The sequence below is a fragment of the Myiozetetes cayanensis genome, unplaced genomic scaffold (genome assembly GCF_022539395.1).
Source record: "Myiozetetes cayanensis isolate MyiCay16 unplaced genomic scaffold, myiCay2020 scf1, whole genome shotgun sequence".
In the NCBI taxonomy this organism is placed as follows: domain Eukaryota; kingdom Metazoa; phylum Chordata; class Aves; order Passeriformes; family Tyrannidae; genus Myiozetetes; species Myiozetetes cayanensis.
This window is the reverse complement of record NW_026086604.1, coordinates 3,239,846-3,255,220: the sequence shown is the minus strand read 5'-3', so window position 1 is coordinate 3,255,220 and position 15,375 is coordinate 3,239,846. Positions and strand designations below refer to the sequence as shown.

Genomic DNA, 15,375 nt, shown 5'->3' with positions numbered 1-15,375 from the left:
GCAATCCAGCTAAGTTTGAGTTTGATGGCAATGCTTGCAGAGAAAAAAAGGTAAAAATCTCTATTTATCTGGCTCAGATTTGCTCAAGTGTATCAGGCTTCATAATTAAACAAGATTTAGTCAATCAAACCATCTCCAAAACAACCTGTCCCTTTCTAATAACTTTTTTTAAAATACTTTTTATTATTTCAACCAGATTTGACAAAATTAGTAGAGTTAAAAGTGTAATATTCTGAAGAGCTTCTTGAAAAATTAATGTTGCAGAGCAGAGAAAGCTCACCAATTCTCATACTAAGCTAAATGAAAGAAGCTACTACATCCAACATTTTAAGTTTTCAAGTATCCCCCTCCATCCCTACCAAGGAAAAAAGGAAATCAAGCTCCCTACATCTCCAAAATGTCGCCTTCCATCCTTGGTCAAATCTGGTTGACATCTTCGCAAAAAAACAGATGTATCATTGGCCTCTTTCCTTGCTCATATAAAAGCTTAAAATTAGCTAAATCTTCCTCTGTTTTTCCTCTTTCCTTTTTTTTTTTCTCTTTTTTTTTCTTCTTTTGTCTTTTTTTATTTAAGCTCATCCAGCTCCACAGCAGACCGTGTTGTCTTTCTTATCATAGACCGTGAATGAATGACAAAAATGTGCACCATGAAGATGGGGGTCAGAGTCTGCAGCAGACAGGAGAAGGGTGACACTCAGGGAGACATCTGGCAAGGCTGCAGGAGGTTCCAGGCAGGGAAAAATTCATCCCCAAGCCTCTTCTGTTCTCCTCCCCTTCTCTTCATGCCCGATTAAGGAGAAAGCACGAAGCGTCTCTCAGATCCCCACCAGAACAGTCAATCTGGATGAGTAACAGCAAGTCATGAACTCGGGAGGGAAAAAACTGGCCTAAAAAAGTTGGCTTATGTTTGTGTCTACTGAATTTTAATAAAATATATACTGCATTTTTGGCATGTTAAGTGTATTTTAATTTAAAAAAAACCTTTTGTTTCCATACTCTAATTTTAATTTAAAAATACTTTCAATTCCATGCTTTAAATACAACTTTTAATTTGGCTCTCACCAGCTATGTCTAATGGTAAGAGCTTTGCTCTCCACAGTTCCCAAGAGTCCTGCACCTCTTACAGGTGAACTAAAGACAGGTGAACAAGACCAGCAGCTGAACTAAATCTGCAGCTTTGTCCCACTTCACACCTGCATTTCTTCCCAAAATCACGCCCACCACACAGTTCTGCTCCCACATGATCTTACAATATGGGCCTGAGGATACACCTCAGCACCCCTTGTGCAGAGCACTCTGGCATATTGTTAGATAAACAAAGATAACTTTACATTAATGCAAAAAAAAAAAAAAAAAGCTGTTATGGGGGGTTTGTTTTGTTTTCTGAAGTGGCTGAGCCTGAAATGGGAGATATCAGAGTTGGTTCAAGTCTGACACTGTTTGAAAGTTCACAGTAACTTTGTGTTCAGTTTAATTCTTTCACTCAGGTCTCAAATGAAAAAGAAAAATAGTATTTTTAAAGAGTAAAGGAAAAAAATCTTCCTGTGTCATTATAAAAAAATCAACATATCGACATCACAAAAAGTAATTTTCTAAATCTATGTTGAAGCTTCCACTTTATAACCAACAGAAAAACTAGAGACAAGATATGGGACTTGAAACTTTTCCTCTGCTTTCAGCAGCAGAAATTAGCTGTGTTGAAATTAGCACTAACTAGATACCTTCTGTTATCAGTGATACATCTTGTCTAGTCATTTGAGGGGCTTTTTTTAAAGTATTTATTATCAATGCATTTTACTGCAACTATACCTCTCTTTTTAATTTTTTTTAAAGACCTAATTTGCACTTAATTTGCCATTTCATTATGACAAAATCCCATTTACTGCCACGAACTATGATAAATAGTTCAAAATAAATGCACTAAGATATTTTAATAAATAAATGCAATTTGGACAATTTTTGAAGTAGTCCTGAAGAAAATGCTCCAACTGCTCATTACAACAGCAGTCTACAAGAAGCAGGCACATTCTTCTGAAAGCACAGCTCCAGAGTGAGGTCATGCTTGCCAATATTCTGCTGAAATCTGGGAAAGAAACCTTACAGAACTCTGGATTGATAACTTCCCTTCCACGGTGATTGATGCTGACCTTTCTGCCAAGGTATGAGATGCCATTTGCAGACCAGAGATTTCTTCCTTCAACATCCAGCAGCAAGTTGATGATAATATTTTCATGTGCACTAAACACAAAGTACCATCCACAGCATCCCGTTATGTTTCACATTTCTAGCTCCAAACTGTTTTTCCACCTTATGACATATTCTCAAGTCAATATTTTCTGGTTTTCCTTTTTTTTTCCCCTTTCCTCAAGAGGAAATCATGATGCTAATGAACACTTGGGAAATAAAAACCACATATTAAGTGTTCTCTCATCCTACCAATAAATGACAGCTTCAAGTCACTGCTTCAGCATCCTGGAAATCACTGAGGGATTATTCCACCTGAGAATATGTGGGTATATTACAAACTATTAAGCTTCATGCAACACACATAAAAAACCATCAGATTTAAACATTACAGAACATCAACTTTATCTTCTTTCTGTCTACACAAGCCAGTTGACCCTGGATATCTGATGACTTCCAAACCTGCAGAGCAAACAAGTGCACTCTTAGTTCAGGAGCTGAGATTACCAAATGACCTGAAAAATTTGCAGAACTTTGTGTGTCCCCTGAAAAAAACTGTATCACCACAGAAGAGCATCCACCAGCATTGTTTGAACTGTAAAAGGTCATCTCCTGAAATTTTTCATAATTAAAAATAATGTCACAAATTCACACTTCAGAAAACAAGCTGAAATTATACTCTCTCCTTCTTGGTCTTATGGAAGCTGATTTTCAAATAAGAGAGTAAATATTGTTTTCTCTAAGCCACGTCACCCTTCACACACATGACACAATTTGCAACAGGTCTGCACGGCTGGATCACTGCAACAAAACTCCTCTGAGCCTTTCCTGGATATCTGGGTTTTATTAGAAGTGTTAAGAACTGACTGTACTGCTTCATCATGAAAACAGGACTTCTTTATCTTGTCCCTTTCTGACAACCCAGGATGCAAAGAGCACGGCGTATTCTGCAATAATCCCGTTTCCTGTGCTATGCAAACCTGCCAGGGCACATGCAGATCCACTGCCTTCCCTCTCACACCCTGCACTTGTGAATGGAGATGATTCTTTTTTCCTGCAATTTTTAAAACTGTGGTTGTATTTGACATTTGCCTCCAAACCAGGGGCCTTCACAGCCACCTTCTTCCATCTCACCTCATCACAGAGCCCCCAAGTGAAGGACCTGATGTGCAGCTTAGGGAAGACTGAATTAATGTGCACAAGAATCACCTGCTTTTTGTTTCCAAATCTCTCTGCTTAATAACAGCCCATGGCAACATTGCTTAACTTCAAACTATCCATTTCCTTTGCTACCAAAATCCTTGGTAAAATACATCAGTGGTCTGAAACCAATGAATAAAACCCATTTCTATTATTAATGTATATCTCATCCATTTCTATTGCCATCAACATCTGAAAAGTTTTTCTTTTTTTTCTTTTTTTTCCCCTTGCAACAACACACATTTCCTAGGAGTGCAAACACTGACAAATTTAAGGTAAAAATAATGAAAAATAGATGAACACATAATATAATGAAACATCCACCAGGATGAGCACAAAAAGTTTTATTATTTATTTATATTTTATGAGCAAAAAGATTTTGCTATTTGCTTTGGGAACCAGGATAAGCACTTTACTCAATGCCTCTTAAAACCAGCACAAATAAAACAGCAAGAAACTGAAGAAGGTCCCACACTCCGGCTCCTTAACAGTGCTGATTTCTCAGACTCCCATTCCAAAGTGAAAATCTTATTACTACGGCTTCACTCCAAAGAAACACACGTGAAAAGAGCAGATTTTGTTTTAATTATTATTTTGTTCTTCGTCTTTTTGCTTTCCCTCTTGATATGTACTGCTGTAGCTGCACAGCTTAGTGTGTTCAGTAAGAACCATCCCAATTCTCTACATATCCCACTTTCAGACGTGAGGATTATGTAGCAGTGTGGGGAAATCCATTCTCCTGCACTGAAAAAGGATTTAACTGAAAGCAGAGGATCTGTCACTGATGTCACAAGTCTAGTACGTAAATTCAGGAATAGGGAAGCCAGACAGTACAGTACAGTGATGTAAAGTTGATTTCATTAATACAAATTTCAGGTTTTTTACAAAGTCTTCAAACTATTTTTGCAGACGTTGCCACAGAACTTCGTACACATGTTGTGTTGTCGAGTCCCTAACTGGTGATGGCACTGGAATGAATCTGGGACTGGAACTGCACTCTCTGATAGTGGTGAAACTTCAAAACTGGAGAGGAGAAAAATACACTTTCTTATTGCTTGAAAAATCCCCCTATTTTTTACACTGCCTGTCAGAGAAAGGCCAGACTTTGTGCCAAGCCTCCCGAGCAAGGTAAAACGCAGGTGTATAGGAATAATCACCACTCAAGAGATCAATCTCACAGCTGAGAAAGGCTCTGATGGGAAACAAACAGTTGAATATAAACCCATTAAAGATACCTCTGGCAAGACCCAGTTCCAAAGCACACGTTCATGCCCCAGCTGTACAAGGTGGCTGTTTAACCTTCAGTTCTGAAGGGAAACTCTGCCAAGATAACCACCCGATTTGTCCACACTGTCAAGCAGCCACAAAGGCTACACACACAGTGTTTTGAAACACTCACAGTTCTGTAAAGGTTCCAGCACTGTAAGAAATTTTTTCTGAGTGCAGAAACACTAACATTGGTCAGAATAGGGTGGTTATTTGACACCAAAATCAAATCATCTCTGTAGTCCTTCATATGCTATGTTGCACATCATTGCAAGCAGCATCCTCCAACAACTGCCCCCAAAAACTGAGCATGACACACCAAACATATTGACAACAAAACAAAAAAACCTCCAGCCACTACCGAAGAAGTTGAAAGAAGTTAAAAAGTAACTTAAAAAAGAATTGATGGATGGCTTTGTAAAAGAAACTTCCATGATACTTAAACCAGGACAGATCTCACCTGAATTCTTCTCTAAAGGAAGGGTTGCTTTGTATATGGGAATGGACTCATCACTGACCAAAATGCTATAACAGAGAGAAGAAATTTTTTTTTTTCCCCTGAAAGCCTCTTCAGTTAAACTCCCTGTCTAGGATGAAATATTACTATAGCAAGCTGCAAAATTGCAAGAATATGCTGCAGCAATAAAAGCCCAATTTGCTGCAGGAGCAAGCAGGGAAAGCAAGTACAACACAACTGCAGAGGTTGATGTGAAGAGAGATGGGGCAGAGCCCTCCAAATTTCTGGTGGAATTACCAGCAATACTACATTTTCCTACACCATGAACGAGGCATTTTCTTTAAAAAGAGTTTGCTCAGAACAACTGGACGAGGAAAAAATGAAAACAGAGTTTCAAAAAGTCTTGCTGCTTTCCCCAATTGCTCTTCTTTCTGAATGTCTCCCTTACCTATCACTGTTCTGAGGGGCAACAGACTCAGTCCACTTCCACCTGAGCTGCAAGGGTTGGCTGAATATCTCCTCCCTTTTCCAGCAGTTTCTGCTTCTAGGAGGCGGTTCTCTGTCTCTCCCCCTTTGCAGAAGGAAATTCTCCAACTTGAAAACCATTCTTGTTCAGAGAGGAATAATATTTCTCTGTCCTTTAAAGGACTGCCACAACCCTTTCAGATTAGAGCTGTGTACCAGGACAGCTTTAAGTTCTCCTGAACCAACAATAAAAACAGTGATCTCCAACCACCTCTAGTGCTGATTAATTCACTGCTGAACTGGCATCTTTGCTAACAGCTCTCCTGGGTTTGAATTTGCAAACTACATTACGAAGTCTTGAAGTCTGGGCAACCCCAGTTTGTAGCTGAGAACTGCATGTACAGGTTTGTGATATGACTACAATACAATACTTAATTTTAATAGCAATACACGATTTTTCATTCAGAAATACGTTATGGAGACTGTGAGCCCCTCTCATTTTCCCTACTGTGTGTTAAAATCTGCAACCAACACACTTGTTTTCTCTCTCACTTTGTTCAGGAACATCATGAGCACATGGAAGTGCCCAAGGCCAGGTTGGATGGGGCTTGGGGCAACCTGGTCTAGGGGAAGGTGTCCCTGCCCATGGCAGGGGGTTGGAACAAGATAATCTTTAAGGTGCCTTCTGACCCAAACCATGCCATGATCCTGTGATTCTCATTGCAGTGTCTGTGTGACTCACACAGCAGTGTCTGAACACTGGACTTGGCTGCAGATGTGGGTGACCGAAGGAGGAGGGAGAGCTCAGGCAGTCGCTCCACAAGATTCTGAAAGAAAGTAAGACGTTTCCAAACCATTTTAAATGAGAGCAGGTAGGCTGCTGGTTTTGCATCAGCATGTTCTGACTATGAAACAGCTGCCCTTCATTTAAAAAATGCAGGAAAATTGGAAGGATATATAATAAATATGATTTTGTTGACCCCAGCTTCCTAGAGTTAGACAGGTGCCTAGATTTATGCCCTGAGCTGAATCACAGATTGAACTTCATTTGATAAACTTATCAAACTTTGAAAGTTTGAAGGAAAAGATAAAGCAGAAAAAAACGCCAAGGGTGAGCTAAAAGCTAAAGTTTGGATATAATGACCTGCTGTTTTGCTCCCAGAGGCAGCACCAAGCACGGCACAGCAGTACCACCCCGTGCCCTTTTCACCCCAACATCACCTGCACTCGAGCAGGCAGTCACATGTGGGTTTCTAACATATTCCAGGAAGAACTGATTCCTGATATTATGCATATTTCCACTTTCTTGATATTATGCATATTTCCACTTTCAAATTCTATTCTGTCAACTTGCTTTGGAAGAGAAGAAGAATGGGCAAAAATGTCAGCAAAAGTAGAAATTATTTTTACTATGGACACAGAAAGCAGCAGTGCAGAGAAGATAAGCTCTCCCAGTATTCTCATGAGAGAATTTGGTACAGACAGAAACAGTAAAATACACAGCTTAAAGTAATACCTTTTGTGATAGTTCTGCTGCAGTTACAGACTGCCTAGAGCCAACAGAAAAGCCCAAGACAACACAAGTCAGTGCAGCTCAGGGTAAAATGCCTGAATGAGCATCCCTAAGAAAGAAGAATTCACTCAAGTGTGAGACTGTTTCTGGTTTTAATTCTGATTTTATTATAGGTCTCCTCTAGGATCTGTCTCTACAGATCTGTGTAGAAAGAACTACACTGTCAAATGGAGATTTATAAATTAGGGAAGCAGTGGGAGACTTCCTAGAGGTCAATTTTCCTGCAAAATATACAAAAAGCAATTTTTCCAATAAAATGGGAGATGGGCTGGTCTTGCTGGATAAGGGATAGAATGAGGAACTGACAGATAAGGACTTTTACTGCTGTGCTCCTGATTTCTTGGTGCAGAATTTGGGGAGTTTCTGACACAGTGTCAGAATTCTCCCTTAGAAATATCAGCAAACCCCAAAAGGACTCAAGGTCTGGATACCCTTAGTTTTTAAAGGAGGCTGATCAAGACACTGTGCAACTTAAACACTCTCTGATAATATTAGATTGATGCCACATAATTATTAAATAGTCCTTACCATGAAAATTGCTGCATTTTAAGACCTGAAAGAATGAAAGCTTAAACTATCAGATAAAGCAGTCCAATATGAAGCATTTTATAATTAAACATGTCTGCTCTTAATACACTTTCCATGGGGTGACTTGCACTAATATCTACCATGAATTCTTGACAGCCAGAGTGGGTAAACAACTGAAATCTAGAGAAATAAATTTAAATTGAGTCTATCTTGTGGTAATTTTTATAGAGAAAATGGCCTTATTTTGCTTGCTTTCTTAGGCAGATCAGGAACTACAGAAAATTAGAGGGGGAGGGATGTAACTAAGAAAACTCACAAGGGAACTTTGACTCAGTGTGTGTAATCACTTCACACTTTGTTTTTAATAATTGTTTTTTAAAAAATATGTTTTCCTTGAGAATTGCTTTTCTGAATACAGTTTTACATTTCTTACTTTCCTGTACCCACACAATGAACTACAACAAATACCATTGCCCACTCACTTAGCCAAAATTAGTGGAAAGTACATACTGAGCAGGGAAAAATGCATTTAATCTCCTCTACTGAAACAAGGCTCAATGGTAATAAATTGGAATGTATAAGAAAAAGTAGTGAAAAAATAAAATTGTTTAGAAAACAGTCAAAACAAGTCATAACTATAACTGCATCAAGTCTTCAGAGTACACACTTAAGAGAAGCTTTGCCTTAAAAAGAACTTATGGAGAGGAGATATTAAATGGTTCAACCATTTTAAGAAAAAAGGAAATCTCGTGTTGTAAATTATTTTTGGAAAATGGTGATAGACTACTCAAACTCTTCTTCCAGTTCCATAGAACCATAGATTGGTTGGGATTAGAAGAGACCTTGAAGACCACCTCGCTCCAACCCCCTGCCATGGACAGGGACACCTCCCACTATCCCAGGCTGTTCAGGGCTCCATCCAACCTAGCCTTGGACACTTCAGGGATGGGGCAGCCACAGCTTCTCTGGGAAACTTGTTCCAGTGCCTCATCCAACAAATTTCTTCACCATGTCCAGTCCAAATCTACATTTTTTCAGTTTTAAACCATTTCCCCTTGTCCTGCCAAGACAGGCTTTGGTAAAGAGTCTCTCTCCACCTTTCTTAGGAGCCCCCTTTAGGCACTGGAAGCTGCTCCATGGTGTCCAGGAGCCTTTTCTTCTCCAGACTGAACCATTCCAATTCCTTCAGCCTGTACTCACAGGAGAGGTGCTCCAGCAGCTCCACGGCCCCCTCTGGACTTGCTCCAGCAGGTCCATGTCTTTTCTTGTGTTGGGGAATCCAGAGCTGGACACCATGGGGTTTCACAAGAGAAAGAGCAGAGGTGCAGAATCCTCCCCCTTGACCTGCTGCCCACACTGCTTTGGATGCAGTCCAGGACATGGTTGGTTTCCTGGGCTACAAATGTCCAGTTTCATACTCTAAATTGTATTTTTACTTTGTATTATTATGTGCAACACCATGTATTTTGGATTTGTAAAACTTGCAAAACTAATTTTTTTTTTTAATTCTTTATGAAATAAAACAATTCACAATATTTCATTTAAAGAGAACAGTTTAAAGAGAACAGTTTTTAAAATCTTGATAGTGACTACTAGAGGGAAAAAAAGGTCTTCAGAAAAAAAAATATCCCTTGGTTTAAATGCTTGTTGATCAATTTGATTTGTATTTTCAAAAGCACTTGTGGTAACCATCATGTACAAATGCATTGCCAAATTGGAAGTTGGTTAAATTCAGGTGGATTTTTGTAGCTAACAGCAAAGAAAATCTATCATTCCAATACATATAATCTCCAATACTGTTCCAAAATACGGAGATACTGCTAATAAATTTCCACATTCTTGCCTCCCTGTCATTTTTTAACTCATGAAACTGCAATTCACAAAGGAAAGTGGCCAATAAGGGGAAAAGTGTCAACACATGAGAACAAGTTTTCCATAATCTCAGCAGCAGGCAAATGCCACAGCATCTCAAATAAAGAATAACCTGGCTTTTCTGAACTAAAAGCAGATCACTGTTTGTTTCCCAGATGATCTGACTTCCCAGACTGCTTTTCCTATCTGATCTATGTTGATCCCATGACCTGAAGTGCATCACATTTCCTAACACATGAAAATATCCAATTGATTTTTCTTTCCCTCCTATTGAAATATCATACATTGTTTTCTGTGCGACTTTCCTTTATTTTCTGCTCATTATTTCTTGTTTTTAAACCTTTTGGAGCTAATTTTTGAGATTAAGCCTATACAAAGATGAGCTGGTTTTTTCTTTGTCACTGAAGAGAATAGCAAACATTTTCACCTCAGGGGAATCTGGAAAAATGGAATTAAAGACCTACAAAATAATTTTAGGGAACACAGGTCAGCGTAAATGTCAGTATTATGAATGGCCAGGTAAACAGACTGGGGAGAGGGAGGGTGGGTCCTTAATTATGGATTTTAATGAAACATTACGATTCTTTCTGAGGGGAAGAGTGATGCTGTTTGCTCCCTGGGGCTGATGAATGCCACCAATTTTGGTTCAGTTTCACTTTGCTAAAGGGTTTTGAGAAAATTTCAGGAGCAGAAAACACAGCAATTATGTCATTATGGCTCTTTTCTATTTCTGAATTGGAAAGTCACAGGGGTGTGTAATAAAATTTAGCAAAGAAAGACTTAAGGAGGATATTTCAGGTGACCCAGGGAGAATCATTCAAGAAACAGGTCATTGCAAAGCATTGTACTAAACAGCATTTGCAGGGCATGTATTATTTAGATAAACTCACATTATTTAGGACTTGATTATAACCTCCAATTCTTATGCAATTCATGTATGCAGCAGAAGAATTTATGGGCTGACTTTATTTGTCAGTGTTTGCCCTGAGAGGACCACATTAGTTTGTTCACTCACAGATTCAGTTTGGGAAGAAAACTGTCTGTTTTATGGCAACTCTGTTAAAGGTTTCCAGTAAATTACAGTAAAATTATCCTAATTATTCTATTTTAAAAAAATACAAAAATAAAACAAGCAGAAATCCCTTCCATAATCTGTTGCCAGTTTAGGACTCAAGTTCCATATTTCTGCCCTCTTCAGCATTGCTTTCCCATTCATCCTTTGTCACAGATCTCTAACATGCTTAAGAATACTGAAATATCACATACACAAGACAATTCTAACCAAAAATTTCAAGTCCCAACACTGCCCAAGGCTAGAGTAATGTAAAGAGCTGTTTCTTTACAGTATTTCTAACTTCCTATTTAGTTTTGAACTTTTTTTTTTACTTCTCAACAGCCATACATCAGACTTTGACAGATAGTACATGTACCTTATAAGATTTATGAACTACTCTTTATGAAATGTTTGTAGAATTCAGTGCAAAGCTTGAGTAAGCAATACAGAAGTTTTAATCAAACACATTATGAGTTTTACAAATTTGCAAAGCAGCTAGTTAGAGCATATTTTCATCCCTTAAGGATTTGCTTATTGCAGAGTAACCAAAATATTCAAGATACCTAATTACTTTAAAAAAAAAAAAAAAAAAGGAAAGGAAAGGAAAGTCCTTCCTTTGAAATATTCATTCATTTCAATATTTCTTTAGGGCTTTTTCACATCTTCTTGATAGTCAGGATTGTTCCATTTAGTGAAAAGCTAAAATGCAACACCAACACGCTTTCCTTGCAGTAAGTACATATCCTACTTTCAGCTTGGGAAGTAACAGAGGAGGGAGTTGGGTTGTGGGAATGAAAAACAACAGTCATAGGCTTTATCCCATTTAAAGCATTATTAGGTCATGCTCTCTATATTCCATCTGTACTTTATGTTGGGTCATTAACACTCAAACACACAAGATATGAACTAAGAGAGCTGGTCCCTCCTTAAAGGTGACCCAGAATCCTTGGTGTCCACCCAAGGTTTGGAAGGTACTGACAACCTGAGGCCCCAGAGAGCTGGAGGTGCTTCATGATCTCAAAACCTGCAAGTTAAGACTACAATTAATCCTTTTTCCTTTCTTTCTTTCTTTCCTTCTTTCTTTTTTCTCTTTTTAATATATGGCTTTAATATAACCATATTCAAACTTTAATTTGGTATGCCTGGAATGGTAAATAGCAATGCACCATAATCAGCTGTTATTATGAAGAATGAGTTGCCCATAATCTGTGTAATAGAACCACTCTCCTGCTAATCCATCAAGCACTTTGCCAAGGACACTGCAGGGACACTAAAAGCACCGGTTTCACCGTGGCAGTATTTCTCCTCAGTATGGAAGCACTTGTTGGTATAAGGGAAGAACGTAATTTGTTGTGACTAACAGTTTTCTTCTTCTGAAAATAAAAATCACCACACAGCAAAGCTCTTTTCTACTGATCAACTGTTTTACCGTTGTTAACATATTAAAGCTGTAAGGTTTGCAGCTATCCAGACCTGGGCCCCAGCAGAGGTTTCTCCCCGAATTTTAGTTCCTGACAGGCAAATCAAAAATGGATGAGCCGACTGCAGTGTGACACTGGACACAGGGCAGAGCAGAAGCAACAGAAGCACACGGAACACTGAAACCGCGCCTCGTCAATCAGGCTCTCAGATGACTTTGAAAATCTTTTTTTATTAGACAGCGTCAAATTCTTTCAAAAAATTCATGGAGATCACGTTTTTTTCCCCTCTTTGAACTCTGCAGGAGTCATCTTCAAGCATTAAAACTGTATCGCCTGCCAGAAAGGGGGGAGGAAAAAAGTGCACTTTTCTCCTGCTCGCAGCACTGCAACATTTATGAACCAGTGAGCTTTAGGGAAAGCTGCAGCATTCAGCTTTTCCATGAAGCATGATGAGCTTTCCATAAATTGCAGCCACGTTTCTCCTAGAGGGATATGAATAAAGTCTATTTATAGAATATTCAGCAAGTGGATGCAGGGTGAAAATATCACTTGTGTCTTCAAAGACTAAATTAGTGAGTTTCTGCATCCTGGATTCCATAATCTTGCCCATAAGCTTTTCTTCTCCTCCAAATTTGGAATTTTTTGCACCATCACGCACTAATCATGTAAACTACACTGACCTACATACAGCCTCAGTAGACTTTTTGTACATGTGATATACATGGATAGAAACACTATAAATAGAAGCACACAAAACCGTGCCTAGAAATAGAAACAGTAACAAATGCATTTTCTCAGGGATAAAAAACCATGAAAGCAGAGAAAAAAAAATATGAACCTCCTCGAATGAACACCAAGATGATTCAGGTAAAGGAACAAAGACCACTAAATCTTGAAAATTCCCAATTTATCTTGGTCACTTTGATTTAGCTGCCAGGAATAGAAATCTGTGCCATGGTGTGACAAGCACAGGTAACACTAAAACCAGTAATAATTGTTCAGCCAGAATTCATTAGGTGGTAAGATCCTATTTTTCCAAGGAGATCAAGCATCCATTAGTATCATGCTTTGCTTTAACTTGACATACACAAAAGAAAAATGTTCCTGGATGAGGTGGGCTTAATTCCAAAATTATTTTTTCAGAAAAAAAAAAAAAAAAAAAGAATGTGCATAATTGGGAGCCAAAAGCCCCTTTCCTACAATACCATGCATTTGATTCTGGATAAAAACTAAGAATAATAGTCAGCAGGGTGTGTAACTCAGGGATCCAAATATTGCTAATGCTGAAACAAATGAACTACTGTCTTCAACAGAAAATTAAAATTTTAAAAATCACCTGTTTTGACAAGGCCTGAGGCTGTTAAAATTCCATGTGCCTTTTCTCTCTTGGAATGATATATGAAGCCTTCAGTTGATAGGATGTTCTGCCATAGGTTCTATTATTAAGCCATGCGAAGAGGCATTGGCAATTATTACTGATTTTATTTTAGGCATCAGTACAGAAAAGTAGCTGGAAGAAATTCTTATCAATCAGTTCTCTCACTCTTTCCAGACTGATGTCCTACAGACAAAATGCAACCATCTTCTCAAAGGAAGTAAGTGGGGTTTTAATACCATGAAAGGTCAACCACTCTCACAAAATTAAGTTCTTAGAAGTTCTGGTGTTATTTAGTGGGGGGGGGGGAAATGAACTAAATGATAACAGCATAATGCAGTTAGCCTGGCAACAAGCTTCCAGAAAAGAGCTGAGTCTCTAAAGAAAATACCAGAAGAAAAATCATTAAAATCTCCGAGATGGAGATGTTGATAGGAAGCATTCTCTGGGTGCCCAGGAACAAAAAGAGGTTTAAAATACATAAAAAGCTACTACACTTTGCCATAGCTGGGACAAAAATTAGGAATCCTAGGAATTAGTACTGGAAAGCTTAGACACAGCATAGTACCCACAGAAGTTTATTTAGTAATGACATGTATGTCTGGATGCTTAAACCCCATGGGATCAGGTTCTTGGCTGAACAAAGGAACTGAATGGAGAGCAGATTTCTTGCAACATCTTTAAGGCAAAGTGGCCCAGTTTTAGCATTTCCACAAGAGACACAACTAAGACCTATCAGTCTCTGTGTCCAAAAAACCAGACATGAGGGTCATCAAAGAAATGTGAAACATCCTCTAAGCCTGGATCTGCAAAGACCGTCACTTTTGTGCAGTTTCCTGCATATCCTGATGTGCCTCCTGCAACCATGGGCACCATCACTACAGCAGGACAAGAAAATGCTACAGTGAGAGAGAACAGAGCAGAGCAGAGCTAGGCAGGCCACTGCTGGCTCCCTTTCCATGCACTGCATGACTTATTTATATGTATTAATAAACTCTCCTTGTAGTAGTGCACAGCCCAAAATTCAGGGACAAAGAAGAACACAAACATGCAACTGTAAACACCACAAATCTCCCCAGTGTGCTCAAGTAAATCTGGATTATTTTCATGTATCTGTGCTGATCAGCAGGAAAAGCACTGAATACAAATACATGCTGGTTTGGATTTGGGTTTAGTTTGGGTTTTTTGAGAATAAAAATCCTGTTGCCGCACTTACAAAGATGATGTCAGATGCTTTAACGGATGAAATGACATAAGGAGGAAACAGTTACCTACCAACAAGGTTTTCTGTGTTAACCTTGCACCTTGTTAACACCTTAACTAAGGCAACAGATTCTGAGCTCCCGTTCTAGAAAAGTGATTTAACTCTCACAACTTGTTTTCCTTTTCCTCATCATAATCCTATGTCCTTCATCTCATCTTAAAATCTAAATATAAATAACGTAACTAGTGAAGAAAAATTTCAGTGCACGTCAGAGGCCTCTGCAGATCTCTATAGGCAAATTAACTGGAAGAGCTGCGGTGGAAACATGGAATCAAACCTGGCTACAGCTCACAGGCTGATGTTGGGATATTACAAAACAATGATGGTACCACTTGGCCCAACTCAGCTTTCCTTCTTGATGGTAAGACTGTCCCTGCTCTGAGTGGGGTCTGAAGAGAGAATGGCACAGGTCCAGTCTACCTACATGGTATCATTTAGTGCTTTTCAACTTCTTTAGAACTTCAATAGCCTGCTCAAAATAGCCCTTCCAACAAAACTAAGCAAAACCAACCTATTCAAAGCATCACAACAAATTAACCATAAAGTGGAAGACAAGAGCAGATATACTGAGACCTGGACTTCAAGAGTTTGTCAGAAATTTATTCCTTCCTTCTCACTCCTTTTACTTCAGGGTCTCCATCTTTTAATCTAAATGTTATATTCTAAAACTATGGGTTTGTGGTATTTAGGTGTGTTTGCAAGGCACTTCAAAGGTT

The 15,375-nt window shown here is 38.7% G+C and overlaps 1 protein-coding gene across 4 annotated transcripts in view; it reads right to left on the bottom strand.

Moving 5' to 3' along the window:
* The window catches only part of TRAPPC9 (trafficking protein particle complex subunit 9), a 449,139-nt gene that overhangs the window by 201,675 nt on the left and 232,089 nt on the right, over positions 1-15,375 (bottom strand). The window lies entirely within an intron of this gene.